This window comes from Lithobates pipiens, unplaced genomic scaffold (genome assembly GCF_037356315.1).
Source record: "Lithobates pipiens isolate NorthernLeopardFrog02 unplaced genomic scaffold, aLitPip1_a1.2 Scaffold_3, whole genome shotgun sequence".
Lineage (NCBI taxonomy): Eukaryota > Metazoa > Chordata > Amphibia > Anura > Ranidae > Lithobates > Lithobates pipiens.
This window is the reverse complement of record NW_027507790.1, coordinates 150,188,126-150,207,814: the sequence shown is the minus strand read 5'-3', so window position 1 is coordinate 150,207,814 and position 19,689 is coordinate 150,188,126. Positions and strand designations below refer to the sequence as shown.

Below are 19,689 nucleotides of genomic sequence, written 5' to 3'. Positions count from 1 at the left end.
GGAGAAAACATAACAGAAATAAAGAAACACTTTTTTTTTTCAAAATTTTCAGTCTTTTTTTATTTGTAGCGCAAAAAATAAAAACCTCAGAGGTGATGAAATACCACCAAAAGAAAGCTCTATTGTGGGTACAGCGTTGCATGACCATGCAATTGTCATTGAAAATGTGATAGCGCTGAAAGCTGAAAATTGGTCTGAGCAGGATGGTGTATAAGTGCCAGGTATTGAAGTGGTTAAGGGGTGAATTGACAAACTTATACACATTCAAACAAACTGTATACTTTTCTGTTATAAGGCTATTACTAATGCCTGTGGTAGTGAAAGACTGTGATCACTTTTATTTAACAGTGGTCAACTGACAAATAATGTTGCATAAACACTGCCTTTTAAAAATATAATAGTCACAAGGTCAGGCATAGACAGTCTCTGTACTAAAAAACTTTGCAGGCAAGACCAAGAAAAAACCCCCCACAAAGTTAAAGTCTTTGAACTGTAATTCAAAGATTTAACTTTCATTCCAGTAACAGAGGTAAAAAATACATCTGGGCCATCTAAAGGTTAATATCAGTTTCTGCTTTTTTAACCAACCAGGTCTCCTGCTTACCTACCAGGGCAGCTGTACAGCAAATACAAATGTATCCTTTAGGAATGCTGCCCACTTACAGAGGGAATTGTCATGATAAGTTCAGGAAAGATAAAAAGCCCATGATGTGTGAGCAACGTCTTTCCTTGGAGATCACAAGCACAAATAAATATTTTGTATTGCCAAGTCAAATATTTGAACTTTAAAAGTCTCTTCACAAAAGCATGCCCTTATACAAAGATTTCTGTTAGGGGGCATTAAGTCTTCGTACAAGTCGTACATTCCTTCTGGCTACTGTTCTTTTCAATTGTAAAACTATTTTTTTTATGTCTCAAAGCAACAACTTGCTACATGGTTGGTTGCCGATGCTCGCTGTTTTCTTCTTTTTTTTTTCATGAATCGGGTGTAAACTCTACAGGCACTTCAGCTCATGTAAGAAGTCCTCATAAATCTTACATGGTGCACCACATTTCTTAAGCCTGAGAATAACTTCAATAAAGAGCAGAAGAAATCAAAGTAGAAGCTGCAGAAGGGGTACAAGAGAGCATCTATATCTGAGCAGCATTCAGTCACCAGCAGACTTCTGCAGCAATATGTCAAAGCACATGCAATAGAATACATTTGTTTGCATTCTTCAAAAGGAACGCAGCCATGTAGGACAGGGCATAGAGAATCCACACTCTTGTAACTGTTGACAAGGAGTTTCACTGCCATCGTGTAGCAGTGAAGCCTCTGAAGCTGGGGTAGATTACGGATCTTTTATATTTTTACACGACGGGTTCCAATTTACCACCTGGTACTCAGTTCACGGTAGGTTCTCTGCCTAACTTTATTTTCAGATGTGCTCTAAGTATTACTTGGGTCATGTGAAAATTACACTGCTTAATGTCCTTTATGAAATTTGACAGGATTTAAGTCTCAAGGGTGACCTCCAGTGTGCAGATAACTTATATGAATGCAGCAGAAATACTACATAAATGATCCACTACCCTAAAATGCAGATAATTTTGCTTTTAGCATAAATAGGCAAATAAAAAAAGATGTTCTGACTTGAAATAATATACATACACCAAACCCGGATATATTTAAAAACACATTTAAACCTTCTAGTTCATGCTTTTTTTTTTCTTTAGCACCTGACATGAAACTACCCATTAGTTTTAAATGGCGTCACAGTTTGTATATAAAAAAAAAAAAGAAGAAGAAGACAATTACTCATATATTGTCTTGGCAGCCAACAATTATTCATCAAGAGCCTTTCAAACATTGAATTTTTCCAGACTGGCAGATTAAGAAACATGAAAGAAACTTTTGTTTTAGTGGAAAGCCAATGCTGGAGCAAAATTTAGAAGAATAAGAATTAAGTTATTGAATTGTGCTTGTATGAAGATTCAACTTGTCCTCGAATACACAGGTTAACATTCCAGAATATTAAGTCAGTTGTCTTAGACTTGCCAACTGACAGAATGACTGCTAATTGTAAAACACACTATTGTAGACACAAATGTGTAGACAAAGTGCTGCAGAGAAAAGCACTATATTAATAAATGTAACTATTACTCTCGCTATACAAAATAGGGGCTATTTATTGAATATGAAAGGAATGGTGCTGAAAGTAAAGCTAAACAGCTAGGAACGGAGTATATTCAGTATCCTCAATTGCTTTGCCAAATTAAGAAAGTTCAAATGCAAAGTGAATAAAAAAAAAATAACCTGTTCATAACTGGGTCTATTTGAAACTTCCATAGCTACAGAGTACAAATAGCTCACTGGTTTTATGATGACTTTTATTAGTCTGACTTTTATTATAAATATAATTTTTTCTCATTTTAAAAGAGCATTTTATTTATGAAAATGTGAAAAATATTTACTTTTATTTAATTTCGTCCCGAAAAGTTTTCAGTCATTGGGGTCTATTTATAAAAAGTTTGCATAGCTACTGGTCCAGGTGAACTGTATATACATTCCTGTGTGAATTAACAAGCATTCAAACATTAATTTAGGGGACATTTCACAAAATGTATAGAGTTGTGGCTGTTGTAAGAACTGGTGAAAATAAATTTTATTTGGTTCTACACAATCACTGCTGTTGGGCGAATGGAGAAAATATTAAACTTTATTTTTAATATTAATATTGGTTCATTTGTGAACAAAAAAAGTGTTAGATAAAATTTCTTTGGTGGTTAGCATTGAATGTTGATTAGTCTATTCTGTGAAATGTTTAATAGTCTAGTATACTCAGATTTTCACATGGTAGATCCTAAGAGGCCTTATCTTTCATCAGTTATGCAAAGGTTCTTTGATTATATACTACTAGTTATTATATACTTATATTATTGCTGTTTTTCTATACAATGATTGAATTTTGCTTAAGAAAGTCACGTATTTCGGCGAAATGCACTAGGATAGTTTCTCTACTGATAAAAAGTTCTTATGTTACTTTCTTTTGGGATCAAATATTTTCAGAATATGTTGGGGCCATTACTGCTGTCATTTACCATCAACATTCAGACAATAACTGCAGTCAAGACATTCTAATTACATTCAAACTGATAACATTGGAACAATAAGGATTCACCAAATGAATGCTACATTAGACCGTGAGAAACATAACCCAACATCAGAAATAATATTTCACACATTTTAAAAACATTTGTAAGAGTATTATTAGCAGCTTTTGCGCAAAAGCTGACACATTTGCACTATTTTTTTTAATAGATTGTTTATGTTTGCCCAGATACAGATCTAAATAAATTCTACTGTTTGTCTCAATTCCAAGGATACTAAATATGCGTATGTTATTTACATTTTATGTTTCTACAAAATAAGCATGCACATTTCACTCTGCAAAGAATATTTATATTTTTATCACTTTAGTACGTATGGAAATGCTCTATGCTGTGGAAACACCAGCAACTCTATGAAATGTAATCCTCTTACCATAGTGGGCACTAATGCATTAATTATGAATTGTTTACATAATTTCAAAAATAATTACCACCTATATTTTTTATACTATTATGTTTATTTTGTAATATGATAAAATGCTAAATTTCAACCCATATTACCTATGGGAAAGTATCTAATAGCCATAAGTTGTTTGATTTGATCCCTACACTCAAAAGAAAAAAATTATAAAAGATATAATAAGGAAAAATTACACTTTTTATAAAGAGATAAGAGAGAATGCCTAAAGTTGTCTATGGATTCATTGCATATGGAATGAAAAGCAGGGACCAATGAACTTTGAACCATCTATGGTCATTCCCATCAGAAAGAACTAATCTAAAGCCTCATACACACAATCGGACTTTAAACAAACTTTCCAGTGGATTTCTGTACAAAGGGCATTGGCCGTGAACTTGTTAAGCATACACACAGACTTTTTCAGCCAACTTTCACCAAATCACGTGTTTTTTCTGCTCTTTACCGCCACCCTTTGGTCAACTTCTGTATTGTTGTCTGATCTTTTGCATTGGTTCTGAGCATGCGTGTTTGTACTTTGGACTAAAGTCCTATGGTTTTTTTGTACACATGATCGGACTTTGCTCCACTGGACTTTTGTTGCTGAAAAGTTTGTCTGTTTGCAGAACAAACTTTTGTCTGATGAAAAACGACAACATTTTTTCCAATGGAGCATACACACGATCAGATGCTGCCTTAAAACAGCTAGTTTGCATGTTTGTTGTCAAAAAGTCTGATTGTGTGTATGGGCCTTAAAGATCAACTCATATTGAATGAGACTATTGGTAAATTTTAGTTCCATCAGCACCTGCAATCGGCTGCAGTGCTGATCAGTGTATCCACCTCACTTTTGTGGATAGGGTGATTCTTGTTTTTTTCTTTATTAATCAGCCTGCTGGCTGATAAAAAAAAAAATTATCCATGTATGGCCAGCTTAAAGGTATAGGTGCTCATAGAGGTTAAATAGTAGTCAGTTTTTTTTTTTTTTTTGGACTGGACCAGGAGATAATCTAATGTCTATAAGTCACTAGCAAACAAGACCAGCCAAGGGTTTTTAGAATTTTTCAGGCTTTTCATTAATTGCAGCAATGAGGTATTCTGGAACACTGTGCCTGAATACTGTTCCCCCTCCAATTAGTTGGTGCTAGAGGAGTGTACAGTACACCTCCTCTTCCTCGCTCCACAGCCTAAAACAGTGACACCATGCAACTCATGTTTAGGGAACCATTGGCTGACACAAATTTGGGTGGTATTTTTGAATGTAGAATAATACGAAATAATACACAGGTCTTTCCTCCTTTGCTGTTTGTAGCAACCAGCAGAGAGTGGCAAAAAAGCATTGTATTCACTGTAAGTTGTAGAGTTACGGTGATCATTAAAAGGTAAAATAAACATCATGCAATTTAACCACATTTATATATTTACACATATATTGATTTTTAAGCAATGTTTTTCCGTGAAAACATTATTTTAAGACAGCCATCTGAATTTGGTAGTTTTTCTTTTAGATAAACAGAGCTCTCTGCCAGTAGTAAAATGATTAAAAAAAATATGCATATGCTTTCATGAGGATTTGTACAGGAAAATAAGCAGAAAATGGAAAATGCCCATTTTTGTTCAAATAACAAGCTAACTTTTATTTTTAAAATAAAATGAACCAAAATGTATGCTCTTTTCACAAATTAAATAAACATGAAATGTTCTGTATTCATTAAACCAATTCTCAATGATTGCCAAACCCTGATGTCCATCTTTAAAGGCTTTCTAATTCAAATGGCCCAATGTTAGAACAGCAGACAGGTTTACTGACTTACCAACAGCCATTCATTATTTTCAAAGATGCTGGTAGATAGCATGTGAAATTGCATTTAGGAGAATATGACCTGTTTGATACACCATCATTGAATTGTTAGGATGCTCAGCGAGGTTTGAAGGTTGGACAATGAATTAGGGACCATTGCTTTTGACCTCCAAAACTAGCCCCACACAGCTAGAATTTTCTCTTTTAACCTGCAGACTGGAATTGCATCTACTTAATTACCTGAACAGTGCATGCATTTGATTGGATGCAGTCACTGTATGGCTGAAAGTTTTCCACTTGGCTCCTTTGAGCTGTGTATAGTCAGCTTTAGAGTAATAGTCTAGATTTTTAATTGTTTTCTTGTTTACTCACAAACAATTTTTTTTCTGCTTGCATGCGTACAGCTCTCTGAATTTCCAAAGGGAGCGAGAGGGCCGGACTTAGGAAATATAGGCATGTTATAACTATAGATATTAAAATATTACCTAGTCACATGCATAATCATGATGAGTGGTGATCACCCCTAAATGTCAAGCAACACTACTCTGCAGCAGGTATGAAGCATGTGAGCATATGTGTTTGGGTACACGTGTGCTCATATTCAGTAAAAGCAGGTGTGACCAGATCTGTGTAGCTGTATAAAGGAGACAGGACCCTAGCCACATGCAATTATGATAGGATAAATAATATTTATTATTAACACAGTAAGTGACAAAACCATCAAGCCCCTCAAACAGTATACTAGCAATAGTGAAACACGTGTGACAAGTGAAAGCAAGGAGAGAGATCAGGTAAGGCTGGATCAGGCAGGATATACAAGGAATAGCAGGTCAAATGGATCAGGATGGGGTAGCAGAGAGGCAGCAGAATTGGGAACAGGTTTAAGACAGCAAGGGTCATGGCAGCAGGTACAGAAGCAGTACCACTGGTTAAGATGACCAGGATCAGAATGTTTGTCCTACATGGAAAATTGCTGAGGCACTGTGGAAACCTAAAAGTGGGGATAAATACCCTCCCAGCAGCCAACATCAGGTGGGAACTAATTGCTGGGGACTGCTGGCTACTGAGAGACACTCACTGGTGGGCACTGGGACTACACATTTCTGGTCCAGGAACCACAGTGCCATCAGCAGGCGATCCAGTTCCTGACAACGTACTTGTTTTTCAGCCTAATGACACAAGATGTATAATCCAATCAACTTTTATAAACCTCTATTTTCTTAATTAGGTTGTATTTATTTTTACACTCTCATTGATTTACTTTGGGGGGATGAACATTGAGTTGATTTACTAAAACTGGAGAGTGCAAAATCTGGTGCTGGAGTGTATGGTAGCCAATCAGCTTCTAACTTCAGCCTGTTCAATTAAGCTTTGACAAAAAATGTGGAAGCTGGTGGTTTCCATGAAGAGCTGCACCAGATTTACCACTTTCCAGTTTTAGTAAATCAATCCCAATATATACATATATGGAAAACAACTGTCAGACAGGACATTTAAACAGTCTTCTGGTCAAAGTGACTGCTGGCAATGAACACATTTAACCACTATAATTGTTCTGTTACTGTATATAACTGTAAAATGTGAAAAGGAAGTGTAATGTAACTAATGGTAATAATATTAATAAGAATTTTTGAAATATAAAATATTGTTTTATTTCCTAAATGCACAGGCCAGTTTCAGAAAATGTGCACACTTTTGCCAAAGACATCCCATAAAGATGTCATGGTATGCCAACATAGTATAGTCTACACCGAAATCTATGGTACATATTAAAATCCACCACTTTTATTCCTATGGAACTCCACTTTAGAAAACTCTGCAAAGTATTTAACAAAAGATCTGTGCTCCCCCCCCCCCCCCCCCCGATACCAGGAGAGCATTTTAATTCACTTGCTAAAATAATTTCACTGAATATAGAAACATAGGAAGCAATATCCTAGCTATCAGTTTTCATACAACCAGGCTGGACCTTTTCCATTACTGCTGCCCTACATTCATTGCTCTTTCATTGCATCTGTCAGCATTTCCTGACAGCACATTATGGAGCACATGGCTACAAAGTCACTATCAATCAGCCTACGACCATGCAGATAGAAGTAACAGACTATTGATAATGGATCCTAAATCAGATCATCATAGCTCAAGCCCAGAACTCTTAAAAGGTAGCAGCCCGCTGGGAATCTGAACTGTGCTTTATCTGTGCCATCTGTGAGAAAAATTACCTCAGTAATTCCTCCCTCCACCTTACATTGTGAGAACACTGAGGCATGTGACCACAACAAGTCAAAAATACAACACTTCACCTGAGCTGTGAATGAAACAGATTTTTTTTCTATTCATGCCATGTGCTGCTCACACTGAAACAGATAACATCTGTCAAAAAAGGTTTAAAGAACCATTTCAAAAAGAATTGTATGCATTTAATAAAATACTTTATTTAATTTGATTTTCAAAAAAAACAACTACTGTTACAATGGTTTCAACCTGTCATTAATACAAATCTGACATCAATTATGCCTTATCTTATTCAAACTGAATTTTGCTTTGTTTTGTTTTTTCTTTTGTTAGAATAAAGTGTTTTAAGCAATATACTATTTGGTCATTAGAATAAAAAGACTTAGATAGACAAACATATACCAATATGATAATATCACAATTACGTAAATTAAAAAGATTTTTTTTCTTTTTTTTTTTTACTAAATCAATTTGAAAACAAAGACTGTTTTAGTATTCAATCAACTTTTTTCACGATTATACTAGACCAACATATGTAGTTTTTTATTTAGAAACAAAATCAATCTATTCATCTATTTCCTTCTTCCAATGTTAAAGCCGTGCTTTAATTCTAAACAACTGAGTTTAAAAATGACTTGACAACAAGAAGAAATGTGTATTCCTTAAATAAACTTTTGGAGTAAAAAGTACTCCTTGAAGCCTCCAAGCAGAAAGAAAAAAGTTTGTTTTGCACAACATGTGATGCAATTTGTAGCACAGGGACAGTGTTTTTGAAAGCAAAAAAAAAAGAATCTCTAGTAAAGCGCAAAGCGTCCTAAACCTCAATGAAATTAAACAAGAAACAGAACGCACATTTTGCTAAAAGACAGGAAAAATTAAGGTGATAAACAGAAAGAAAGAGCCTGACTTCGCGTTTAGTATTCCTCACTTATCACCATAATTGCTGCATGTCTGTCATCACTAGGCAAAGAAAAAAGTGTCTTTCTCAGCTGCTCCTCTGCTTGTTTTGTTCCCGTATTCTTGTAAAGTGGGAGAAAATATGTGTCATTTAATGAATAGTGCTATTCTTTGTCTGACAGCTTCATATCTGTTAGGTGTAGGAGGCCCTAGTACTTTCCTTTTCTGATAATGTTTTTGACAGTGTGCTAAATTCCTCCCCCAAAAGGCCGGCATAGACATTCTGCTAAAAGGGGCTTCATCTTTCCTGAATGGATGCCCTCTTTTAACCCCCTTCAGCTTCTCTTCTTCCATTAATTGAGCTGATCAGATTGAGCATATGAATTTGCCTTTGATGTATTCGTGTGTTTAGTCGACGTTGCTGTCTCTCTCATTGGCAGCGGACGAAGCTCTCAGACAAATAGGACTGTTGCCATAGTAACAGGCTATAGCAAGGGATCGCTTGAAAAATATTTTTATTTCAAAATTCCAACTGGAAAATTCTCACTGGATATGATGCTGGGTTTTCGAGATGTCATAGCTAATGATGAATGCAATTAGGAAGCTCACTTGTGTTTTAAATAATAGATTAGGCTAATTTCTTAGACCTTTTTTTGATGGCGTACAAATATGAAAAAAAATGTTTTGTTTTAATTTGTATCCACAAGTAAAATGTATTAATCACCTTTGTTTCAGTTATTGGAATAGCTATAGCTAGGCTAGTCAGTCTTCTTTAGTGTTAAAACCATAGGCCTAAAGGTAATAATATTTCTCTACTTAAAGCCATTCTGCTGTTTGGTAATTCCCTTTAAAAAGCAGGTGTAGAAATTGCTGTCTAAGTGCCAGTAGCTATAGTAGTGAGTGAATCTCCCAGGATAAAAAAATGCCCAAAGCAATTTTTAATTACTGTGCTTGAAAAGTGGCTTGATGCTGAACATAAGTTTTTGAGGCTCTGGTATCTACTTGTGTGGAAAAGTGTTTCACAAATTACATTATTCCTTTCTGTGCCAGAAAATGTGATGCTGGAATGGCAGTTATTAAATGGAATACATTTCTAGGAACATTATAATTTGTTTGCTTTCATAATATACATCTCTGTACATGTAATGTGCATTTGGTGAGTGGTAATGTTGTTGCTTTTATTTAGTGAGTACCATTATCATTATATTCAGAAGTTTTTTTCTCATTTTGTAAGATTACGTGGCAGCCGATGACCACTGCATGTGACTGTTTCTAAAATAAAAGTCACGTGACTTATTCCATTCTCTGCATCTTTCACAGTCACTTAGATGCAGTTATTAATGAAACATATATGAAACACCTAGGACTATATTTTTATTGCAACAGTGCAAGCTGATCCCATTATCCATGCTGAACCTAAAAATATAATGTCTGAAATCTCAGATGATAACAATTCTTATTTTTGGATGCATGCCACATTTATTTATTATTTGCACAACTCCATGACATCCATTATTTCTCATTTATCTGTTTATTGTCTTCAGACTGCCCATTCCTGTGCATACTACTCCCCATAAACAGAATACAAGTGTATGTTTTTCACCACCGTCTTTTAGTGTATTCTAGTCCTCTTATCTGTGACATTATGTACAAAAGAGAATGTTAACAGTACCCTTTGTGAGTGGAAGCGGAAGTTTTCTTTACCAAAGGAATATCCTTTGGATAGGATCCTATTTCCACCCTAAAATAATTGGTTATTACCATTCTAAGAGCTTTGTTTTGCCTTCCTCTACGCACAATTTAAGGAAGAACTCTACATGTACCCAAAAGTGCAAATACATCTGCATGACCATTCTATAAATTTGGCAACGCTGTTGTAGTAAAAACATGACATATCTTCTGAGATCAGCTCAGGAACGCTACAATAGGCTTACCTGTTAGAATTGAGAACAAATAATATTTTTTGGTATATGATTTATGACTTTTCCATGGAAGAAATGATTGTTCCAGAAGCCCAAGTGTCTTTAGTAAGTAGTATTTTTTTTACTATTTTTGAAGATCACATATCATATGCACAGTACCATCTAGAAACTGAATGGGTAGGTTTTGACCATTAAGGAACCTAGGCATACAGTATGTGCCCATTTTTTAAATCTCAGTGACTGAGCCACAACCTGTAAGTGTATTTATATATAAAGTTTAGCTTATTCTTTAAAATTGCTTTTAAGACACTTCCATTATGTGAACCATCATATTACTATCTACCACATATAGCAAACTAGGTAAACATTGCTTGGTTAGTTTGAAAGTTTTAGCAGTTTTTGTGTTTTTTATTAACAAAAAGTATAAGGCAACATTTGCCCAAATTTCTTAAAGGGGTTGTAAAGGTAAACATTTTTTCACCTTAATGCATTCTATACATTAAGGTGAAAAAACATCTGACAGTGCCGCCCCCCCCATCCCCCTCGTTTTACTTACCTGACCCCTCGAAAGTCCCACGCTCGCCTCCGACATCCTCTTCACTGCTAAGGATGGCCGTTGATTGGCTGGAGTGAAAGCAGCGCAGCCATTGGCTCACGCTGCTGTCAATCACATCCAATGATGCGGCACGCCGGGGGGCGGGGCCGAGTGATACAGTGAGCGGCTCTAGCCGCCGGCTGTATCACTGGAGCGCGCCCGCAAGTACTTCTCACCATGCGAGGGGGCTCGCATGAACGTGAGAAGTACTTGCGGGGGGAAGCAGAGACAGCCGCTGAGGGACCCCAGAAGACAAGGTTTGGGGGCCACTCTGTGCAAAACGAGCTGCACAGTGGAGGTAAGTATAACATGTTTGTTATTTTTTTTAATTACAACCACTTTAAATTGTTCTGTGATTTTGTAGTTTAATTTTATATTACATGATTTAAAACACAACCTAACTTTCTCCCCAATTGTATTTGTAGATCTTAATTTCTATTAAGAACTTTAATTTATTTTTATTTATTCAGATTTTATAGCCTTACTTTGACATGCTTGCCTGGACTTTTGTTATGCTTACTAGGAACAGTGAATGCTCAAAAAAGATATACAAGGAAGAGGAATTCATAAGAGTCAGGGTGAGATTAGGGATGTAGACAGCAGCCGGATTCAGTTGGGCTTTGTATAAAATTCATAATATTGTGCAAAGTAATTCATAAACTTTTTTACTACCTTTCTACTATTACTATTTAGGTCAGAAAATTTAAAATTAAGCTACCCCCACCCCCCACCATTTCAACCTCTGCAGCAATGCAGGCAGCACTCATACATCTATTTCACGGCAACCTGGATATGACGCTGAGCATGTGCACTCACTTCTTTGGTTGACCATGGCGAGGGCTGTTCTGAGTGGATCCTGTCCTGTTAAACTGCTGTATGGTCTTGGCCACCATGCTGCAGCTCAGTTTCAGGATCTTGGCAATCTTCCTATAGCCTAGGCCATCTTTATGTAGAGCAACAATTCTTTTTTTCACATCCTCAGAGAGTTCTTTGTCATCAGGTGCCATTTTGAGCTTCCAGTGACCAGTATGAGAGAGTGAGAGCGATAACACCACATTTAACAAACCTGCTCCCCATTCACACCTGAGACCTTGTAACACTAACGAGTCACATGACACTGGGCAGGGTAAATGGCTAATTGGGATCAATTTGGACATTTTCACTTAGGGGTGTACTCACTTTTGTTGCCAGGGGTTTAGACATTAATGGCCGTGTGTTGAGTTATTTTGAGGGGACAGTAACTTTTCACTGTTATCCAAGCTGCTTTACATTGTAGCAAAGTGTAATTTCACCAGTGTTGTCACATGAAAAGATATACTGGTAATAAAATATTTACAAAAATGTGAGGGGTGTACTCACGTTTGTGAGATAATATGTGTGTGTGTGTGTATATCTATCTATATCTATATATCTATATCTATATATATATCTATATATATCTATATATACAATGAGGTTACTCTACCAAATTCAAATTAACTGTGCACTGCAAGTGCAGTAGTGCTAGAAACTGAGGGAAAGCTCTGCTGATTTCCATCATCCAATCATGTGCGAGCAAAATTGAGCAAAACATTTTTTTTATTTTACTCGCATGTTCCCCTCAGATCTAGAGCAACTGACTATTTGTCTTTAGTAAATCAATCCCAGTGTCTATATATAGACAAGTGCATCTCATAAAATTTAAATATCACCAAAAAGTTAATTTAACAAAAAAGTCATATATTTTATATAGATGCGTTACACACAGAGTGATATATTGCAAGCATTTCTTTCTGTTAATTTTGATGATTATGACTTACAGCTAGTGAAAACCCCAAATTCAGTATCTCAGAAAATTAGAATATTACATAAGACCAATAAAAAAATTATTTTTAATACAGAAATGTTGGCTTACTGAAAAGTATTTCCATTTACAGTATAGTATGCACTCAATACATGGTCAGGGCTCCTTTTGCATGAATTACTGCATCAATGCGTTGTATCATGGAGGCGATCAGCCTGTGGCACTGCTGAGGTGTTATGGAAGCCCAGGTTGCTTTGATAGCAGCCTTCAGCTCATCTGCATTATTGGGTCTGGTGTCTTTCATCTTCCTCTTGACCAGGAATCTCCAAAACTACAGCTCTCAAGCTGTTGCGGAACTACACGTCCCATGAGGCATTGTAAAACTCTGACATTGACAGACATGATGGCAATTGTAGTTCTTGAACAACTGGAGGGCTGTAGTTTTGAGACCCATGCTCTTGACAATACCCCACAGATTCTCTATGGGGTTTAGGTCAGGCAAGTTTGCTGGCCAACCAAGCATAATGATATCATGATCATTAAACCAGGTATTGGTACTTTTGGCAGTGTGGGCAGGTGCCAAGTCCTGCTGGAAAATGAAATCAGCATCTCCATAAAGCTGGTCATCAGAGGGAAGCATGAAGTGCTCTAGAATTTCCTGGTAGAGGGCTGGGCTGACTTTGGACTTGATAAAACATGGTCGACCACCACCAGCAATGACATGGCTCCCCAAATCATCATGGGCTGTGGAAAATTTTGCATTTGATTTGGAAATTAAGGTTCCAGAGTCTGGAGGAAGAGTGGAGAGTGGAGAGGCACAGAGTTCCACGAGGTTCGGTGTGAAGTTTCCACAGTCAGCAATGATTTGGGGAGACATGCCATCTGTTGGTGTTGGTCCATTATGTTTTATCAAGTTCAAAGTCAGTCTTTTTTTTATTATTCTTATGTAATATTCTAATTTTATGAGATACTGAATTATGGATTTTCACTAGCTGTAAGCCATAATCATCAAAATTAAAAGACAAAAATGCTTGAAATGTATTACTGAACAACTGAGGTAAATTAACATTTTGATGATATTCTAATTTTATGAGATGCACCTGTATATATATTTATATATATATATATATATATATATAAAGCTGTTCTTAACTGCTTCCTGAATGCTGCACACCGATGTCAGCGGAATGGTACGGGTGTGCAACAGGGCGTACCTGTACATCCCTTCATAATCCCAGGGCTAGCGGGAGCGTGCCTGCAGGGCACGATGTCCGCTGGTGGCCCACGATCGCGACAAGGAGACGCAGAATGGGAAACTTCTTCTGTAAACAAAGCATTTCCCTGTTCTGCCTAGTGACATGACAGGGATCTACTGCTCCCTGTCATCGGGAGCAGTGATCCTAGGTAGCCAACCCCCCCTATAATTAGAACATGCTGAGGGAACACATTTAACCCCTTGATCACCCCTTGTTAACCCCTTCCCTGCAAGTGACATTTAAACAGTAATCAGTGGCTATTTTTAGCTCCGATCGCTGTATAAATGTCAATGGTTCCAAAATAGTGTCAAAAGTGTCTGATCTGTCCGCCGCAATGTTGCCGCCCCGCTAAAATTGCAGATTGCCGCCATTACTAATAAGCAAAAAATGAATGATAAAAATGTCATAAATCTATCCCTTATTTTGTAGATGCTATAACTTTTGTGCAAACCAATCACTATACATTTATTGCTATTTTTTTTACCAAAAATATGTAGAAGAATACATATCGGCCTAAATGGAGAAAGAAATTCGTTTTTTTATAATTTTTTTGGGGATATTTATTATAGCAAAAAGTATAAAATATTGTTTTTTCAAAATTGGCGGGCTTTTTTGTTTATAGTGCAAAAAATAAAAACCGCAGAGGTGAACAAAGATCAATAAAAGAAAGCTCTATTTGTGGGAAAAAAAGGAATTTTGTTTGGGTACAACATCGCATGTCCGTGCAATTGTCAGGTAAAGTGACACAGTGCCAAATTGGAAAAAGTGCTCTGGTCAGGAAGGGGTAAAATCTTCTGGGGCTGAAGTGGTTAAACAAACACCTGGTATGACAATTAAGCCAATTGTGCCCTAAAATACTGATTTATTGCTGATGCATGAAAGAGAACATGGTTCATAAACAGCAGATATTTCTGCTCTTAAAGCAGAAGTCTAGTTGAACAAAAACACGTAGCCCAGGACATGAAAAAATGGAAAAAAAACTTTTGCTACAGTATTCACCTTTACTCCCTAAGCTGTCCCCCACAGTGACTCATTTCTACTACTAGATGTCACCAGTCTTCCAAGATAAATGAAGGCTGTCATCATTCAACTCACTTCCTGTGAACCCAGGCTGTCATAGACATGCCCCCTGGGGAACATTGTCAATTACTCACCACCACCACTGGAAGAATAAAGGGTAAGGACATCACCAGACCAGCCAGGGGACCCTTATAAAAAGGTGTTTACCCTATTTGTTTAAGTGCAGGGGACAAGGAATGGTCTACTAAATAAACAGAAGATTCACTTTAAACCTCACAAATTAAGAAAGGAACCATGCACTTGCTAGAGCTGGCCACAGACCAACATGCAGAAAAGACAGCATGACAACTTGTATCCTGCAGCAGATTGGTTCTTCATCTAATGCAGCTAGTAAGAAGTTCAAGCAAGGATTGGATAAATCTGTATGTAAAGTTAATAAATAACCTTCTTATTTTTTTATGTAACTAACAGTTATCGTTAAAAAGAACAAGCCACGTGTCAAAAACTACTGCAAATGACCTTAATCTAAAACACACATTTTTTATATAATTAATAAAGTATTATGGTGTATGAATAATTATAAGTAACATGAACTGTGTCCTGATGTTCCTGTATTTCCAAAGAACTGTAAAGTAAAATGGTGCTGTGACCTCTATTGTGGCATGAAACACTAATGCCCTGTACACGCGGTCGGAGTTTCCGATGGAAAATGTTCGATCGGAGTGTGTTGTTGGAAATTTCCGATCATGTGTGGGCTCCATCTGACTTTTTCCGTCGGAATTTACGACAAACAAAGTTTGAGATCTGGATCTAAAATTTTCCGACAACAAAATCTGATCATTTGTATTCCAATCGTGTGTATAAAATTCTGACACACAAAGTGCCACGCATGCTCAGAATAAATTACGAGACGAAAGCTATTGGCTACTGGCCTCTTTATAGTCCCATCGTACGTGGTTTATGTCACATCGTGTGTGTGCAAGACTAGTTTGGGCCAAAATCTGTTGGAAAACATCTGACGGATTTTGTCGTAGAAATGTCTGACCGCGTGTACAGGGCATAAGAGAGTAAAAGCCAGCAGCATTGGAAGTTGTAAATTGCAAGTGCTAGAGTAAGAATTTTAAGAAGTAGTTTACTGATGAATGTTAATTTTATTGTGCTCAATGTGTTAAGCTGAAAAGTGAAGAGGATTTAATATTACTTTCAGTATAATGTTAATGTTACTATGGAAGAGAGATGAGACAAGGGTGTGCCAGTGGCTGCATTGTTCTAGCCCACAGAGGCTTCTTCACACACAGGACCTGGAAATTCCCCAGCTGTCCAATATAACAATACATTTTTAGGCTACAGATCAGTTTTGTAGGCATATGTTGGTAGGCCATTGCTGACCTCTCAGAAAATGTTAGTTGGCTGTTGCTTTAATACTTTCTCAGCCACTGACTAATTTGCATGTTTGTTCTCAGTCAGTGATTTAGAAGCTATTGAACCAACTAGTATCTTCAAGTGACATCAGCAGTGGCCACTCACATATCATTTGTACATTACCAAATTTCTGATGCAAAACAGTGCTACACAGAACAAGAAGTTGCCTCTTTAGTTAATAGATAGAGACTAGCTTCAGTAATACATAGACATAGAGGAATTAATCAGCCACAATTACAAAACCATTACAAACTGCAGCCACAACATGTGAGGCCATAATTACAGGATAAGGCAAGCAAATGACACAGGGAATATAACTACTTTAATACCTAGTTAAAACAATGAAAACCATTGTAAGTTTATAATGCCTGCCTCCTGTGTATCTGCTCCACTTCAATACTGGGTCAGATATATACAAACATTAGTACAAAAAAAGGATATTCCGAGTTGATATCAAACTATTCAGAGGCTTTTTCTTTTAATTGGTCTTATAACAATGGAAGATACTACAATGTACCACATTTTTCTGAAAAGCCTGATGAACGGATCAAGGGCATCCAGATAGCTTGCAAATCTGACAGGGCCTCATATAAGTGTACAAAGGAAGGCATTTTTGTTTTACATAACAAACCATATGTTTCATTTACTCACAAACTGTTCTTTATTCAGGCAGTTTAAGAATGAGGCTCCATTGTTATGGGCCAAACCTGCACATTTAAAAAACATGCAGAATTGCATTATTTGAACTTCAGGAATAAAAACGCTATTATAACAACTATTACATACAACATAATAGTTTTGTTGTAAACCGTCTCTTTCCCAATAGTGGAACTTCAACCCCCCCATCATGTACATGCATTGCACAAATACGAATCAAGAACTGGATTCTACAGTAGGAAAATAATAATAATAATTAAAAATAAAATATGGTGTACGCAGGTTTTAATAAATAAGTAGGACATGACAACCCATAAACATTAAATAATTGCTCTCTGGTCCAGATATCAATGATAACAAACCAATGGTATATGCACATACTAGCCCAAGCTATGTAGACACTTATCACCTTGATTTTGGAGAAAATCAGTCAGCTGAAATGGATTTTCCCAACAGATCTTTATTGTTTCCTTAAGATGAGTCTATGATATTTGTGCCTGGACACACAATGTACATACATACAATATATCTGCCTTCTCCAGTTTATAAATAATTACATTTACACCCAATGTGCAGAAAACTGCAACATAGTAAAATAAAGTAGACGTTGTACACAGTGCACCTTAGAGTGCCCGTGTATACATAGAGAATAGCAGAATAACATGTACCAGCAGCAAAGAGCTGCTGGATCATGCAAAAAATATAGGTAAACACAAATGTTTTAAAAATAGTATATACAAAGGCCTGCCTTTCGCTCCACAACATAAACAGCTGCAGTAGATGATAGGTCAACACCACAGATGCCAAGAATTACATTGTCTGGGTTAGGAAAGAGTTATGTCTACTTTTTCTACACAGAAGTATTTCAAGAGGTTCAGGACAATTGCTGATACTCTAAAGGTATGATCCTGCATTTTATATGGGTCTACCAAACACCAGCATCTTTAGAGTACAAGATTTTTTGGCACTGCAAGATTATATTGTATTATTATACACAGAGGAGATATTAGTACCACTGGATCCAGCCAATAGCAGATCAGGAAAACAAATGTTTCTGAGCTACTCCAACCACTGCAGATAACCATAGGCCAATCAATCATGTGAGAATATATATTTTCAGTCTTAAAGTGGTTGTAAACCCTGTTACATCACTTGTGCCTACAGATATTTACCATTGAGGCTTGCACCGATGTCATGGGCACATGCGTACCGAAGAAAGGGCATGATTGTGCTGTTTCTAAAGGGTGCGTGTCGTGACCGGCGGCTCCCGCACTCAGTGACGTTATCGTGGCTCTGGCCAATCACGGGGCCAGACCCCATGTACGGGGAAATAACTCTGGCAGATATGTCGACAGTCATATCGGTGTATGGGGTCCGTTGCAACAGCGTCGATCTAAGGTAAGTATTTCATAATAAGCTAGTATGTGGTGCAGGTATTTTTGTATTTTATTTATGGGTTTACAACCACTTTAAGATACTCATGAGGTAACAATTACCTAATCCAACCATTTTAGATGCACTGGGCAAAGAGCCTATGCATATCAACTATTCAGAAGGTGTGTGTGTGTGTGTGTGTGTGTGTGTGTGGGGGGGGGGGGGGTTATGCCAATCAGAGAGGTTGAAAAAACTATTCTGATCACTGTAGTCTCAATCTTTGCTAGGTCAGGGCTGACAGTATCTGCACTGCTTATCTGCAGTATCTTCCTGGCCACACTGTGGGCACCATCAGTGTGTTACAGCCTGAAGCTACATTATGGAAAGAAGGAATAAAAATACAGTTTTTTTTCCCTATGTTTTTTTGTTGCAATTTTTTTTCTTGCATTTACTATACAGGCGCATAATTCTCATTTTATGCAATATATTGTTTCACCGAAGATTATTGTACATCTGAGTCTTCCAAAAATGTGGTCAGTATTTATTCAGCATAATCTCTAGTAAACCTAACTCACTAAAAGAATTTGAAACAAAAATAAAGTTAATTGGCAACTGTATTATTTACAGGTCTTGGTGATATACCTGCGTGTATTTGATCTAGCTATCTTACTCCTCATTTATGTCTTCATTCATCCTTTTAGTGAAGTGACCTGTATAGTTGACTTGCATTCTGCTACTGCTCATTAAAATCCCTTTGCCTGTGCTTGCCAAGACAAGGATTTTCACATCTTTCCAGCTTCTCTGCATATAACACAAGGTTGACCACAGGAATCAAGCACGAGTCGTGATGCAGATGGTTGGCAAAGCAATAGGAATCCCTTGGGTGCTGCTCTATCCACAGCACTGCCTACACTAGAGGAACGCTAACAAGACTGTGTCAGAAATAGTGCAGGGCCTCTGTTACCATCACTGGATAAAGCCTTCAATAGGAATAAACTATATAACTACCACGCAAAGGCAAACAGTCAATTTATATTTAGGAACAAAATGTATCTAATCTACTATAACACTTACATTTTTTTTTTATAAAGGACAAGTCCAACATTTAAATTGTACCTATCATTTTAAGAAAAGATTAATTACTTCAATATCTTTATTATAATTTGTGTCAGTCGGCTGG

At 36.8% G+C, this 19,689-nt stretch overlaps 1 protein-coding gene across 2 annotated transcripts in view; it reads right to left on the bottom strand.

Moving 5' to 3' along the window:
- The window catches only part of KIAA0825 (KIAA0825 ortholog), a 760,685-nt gene that overhangs the window by 269,073 nt on the left and 471,923 nt on the right, over nt 1-19,689 (bottom strand). The window lies entirely within an intron of this gene.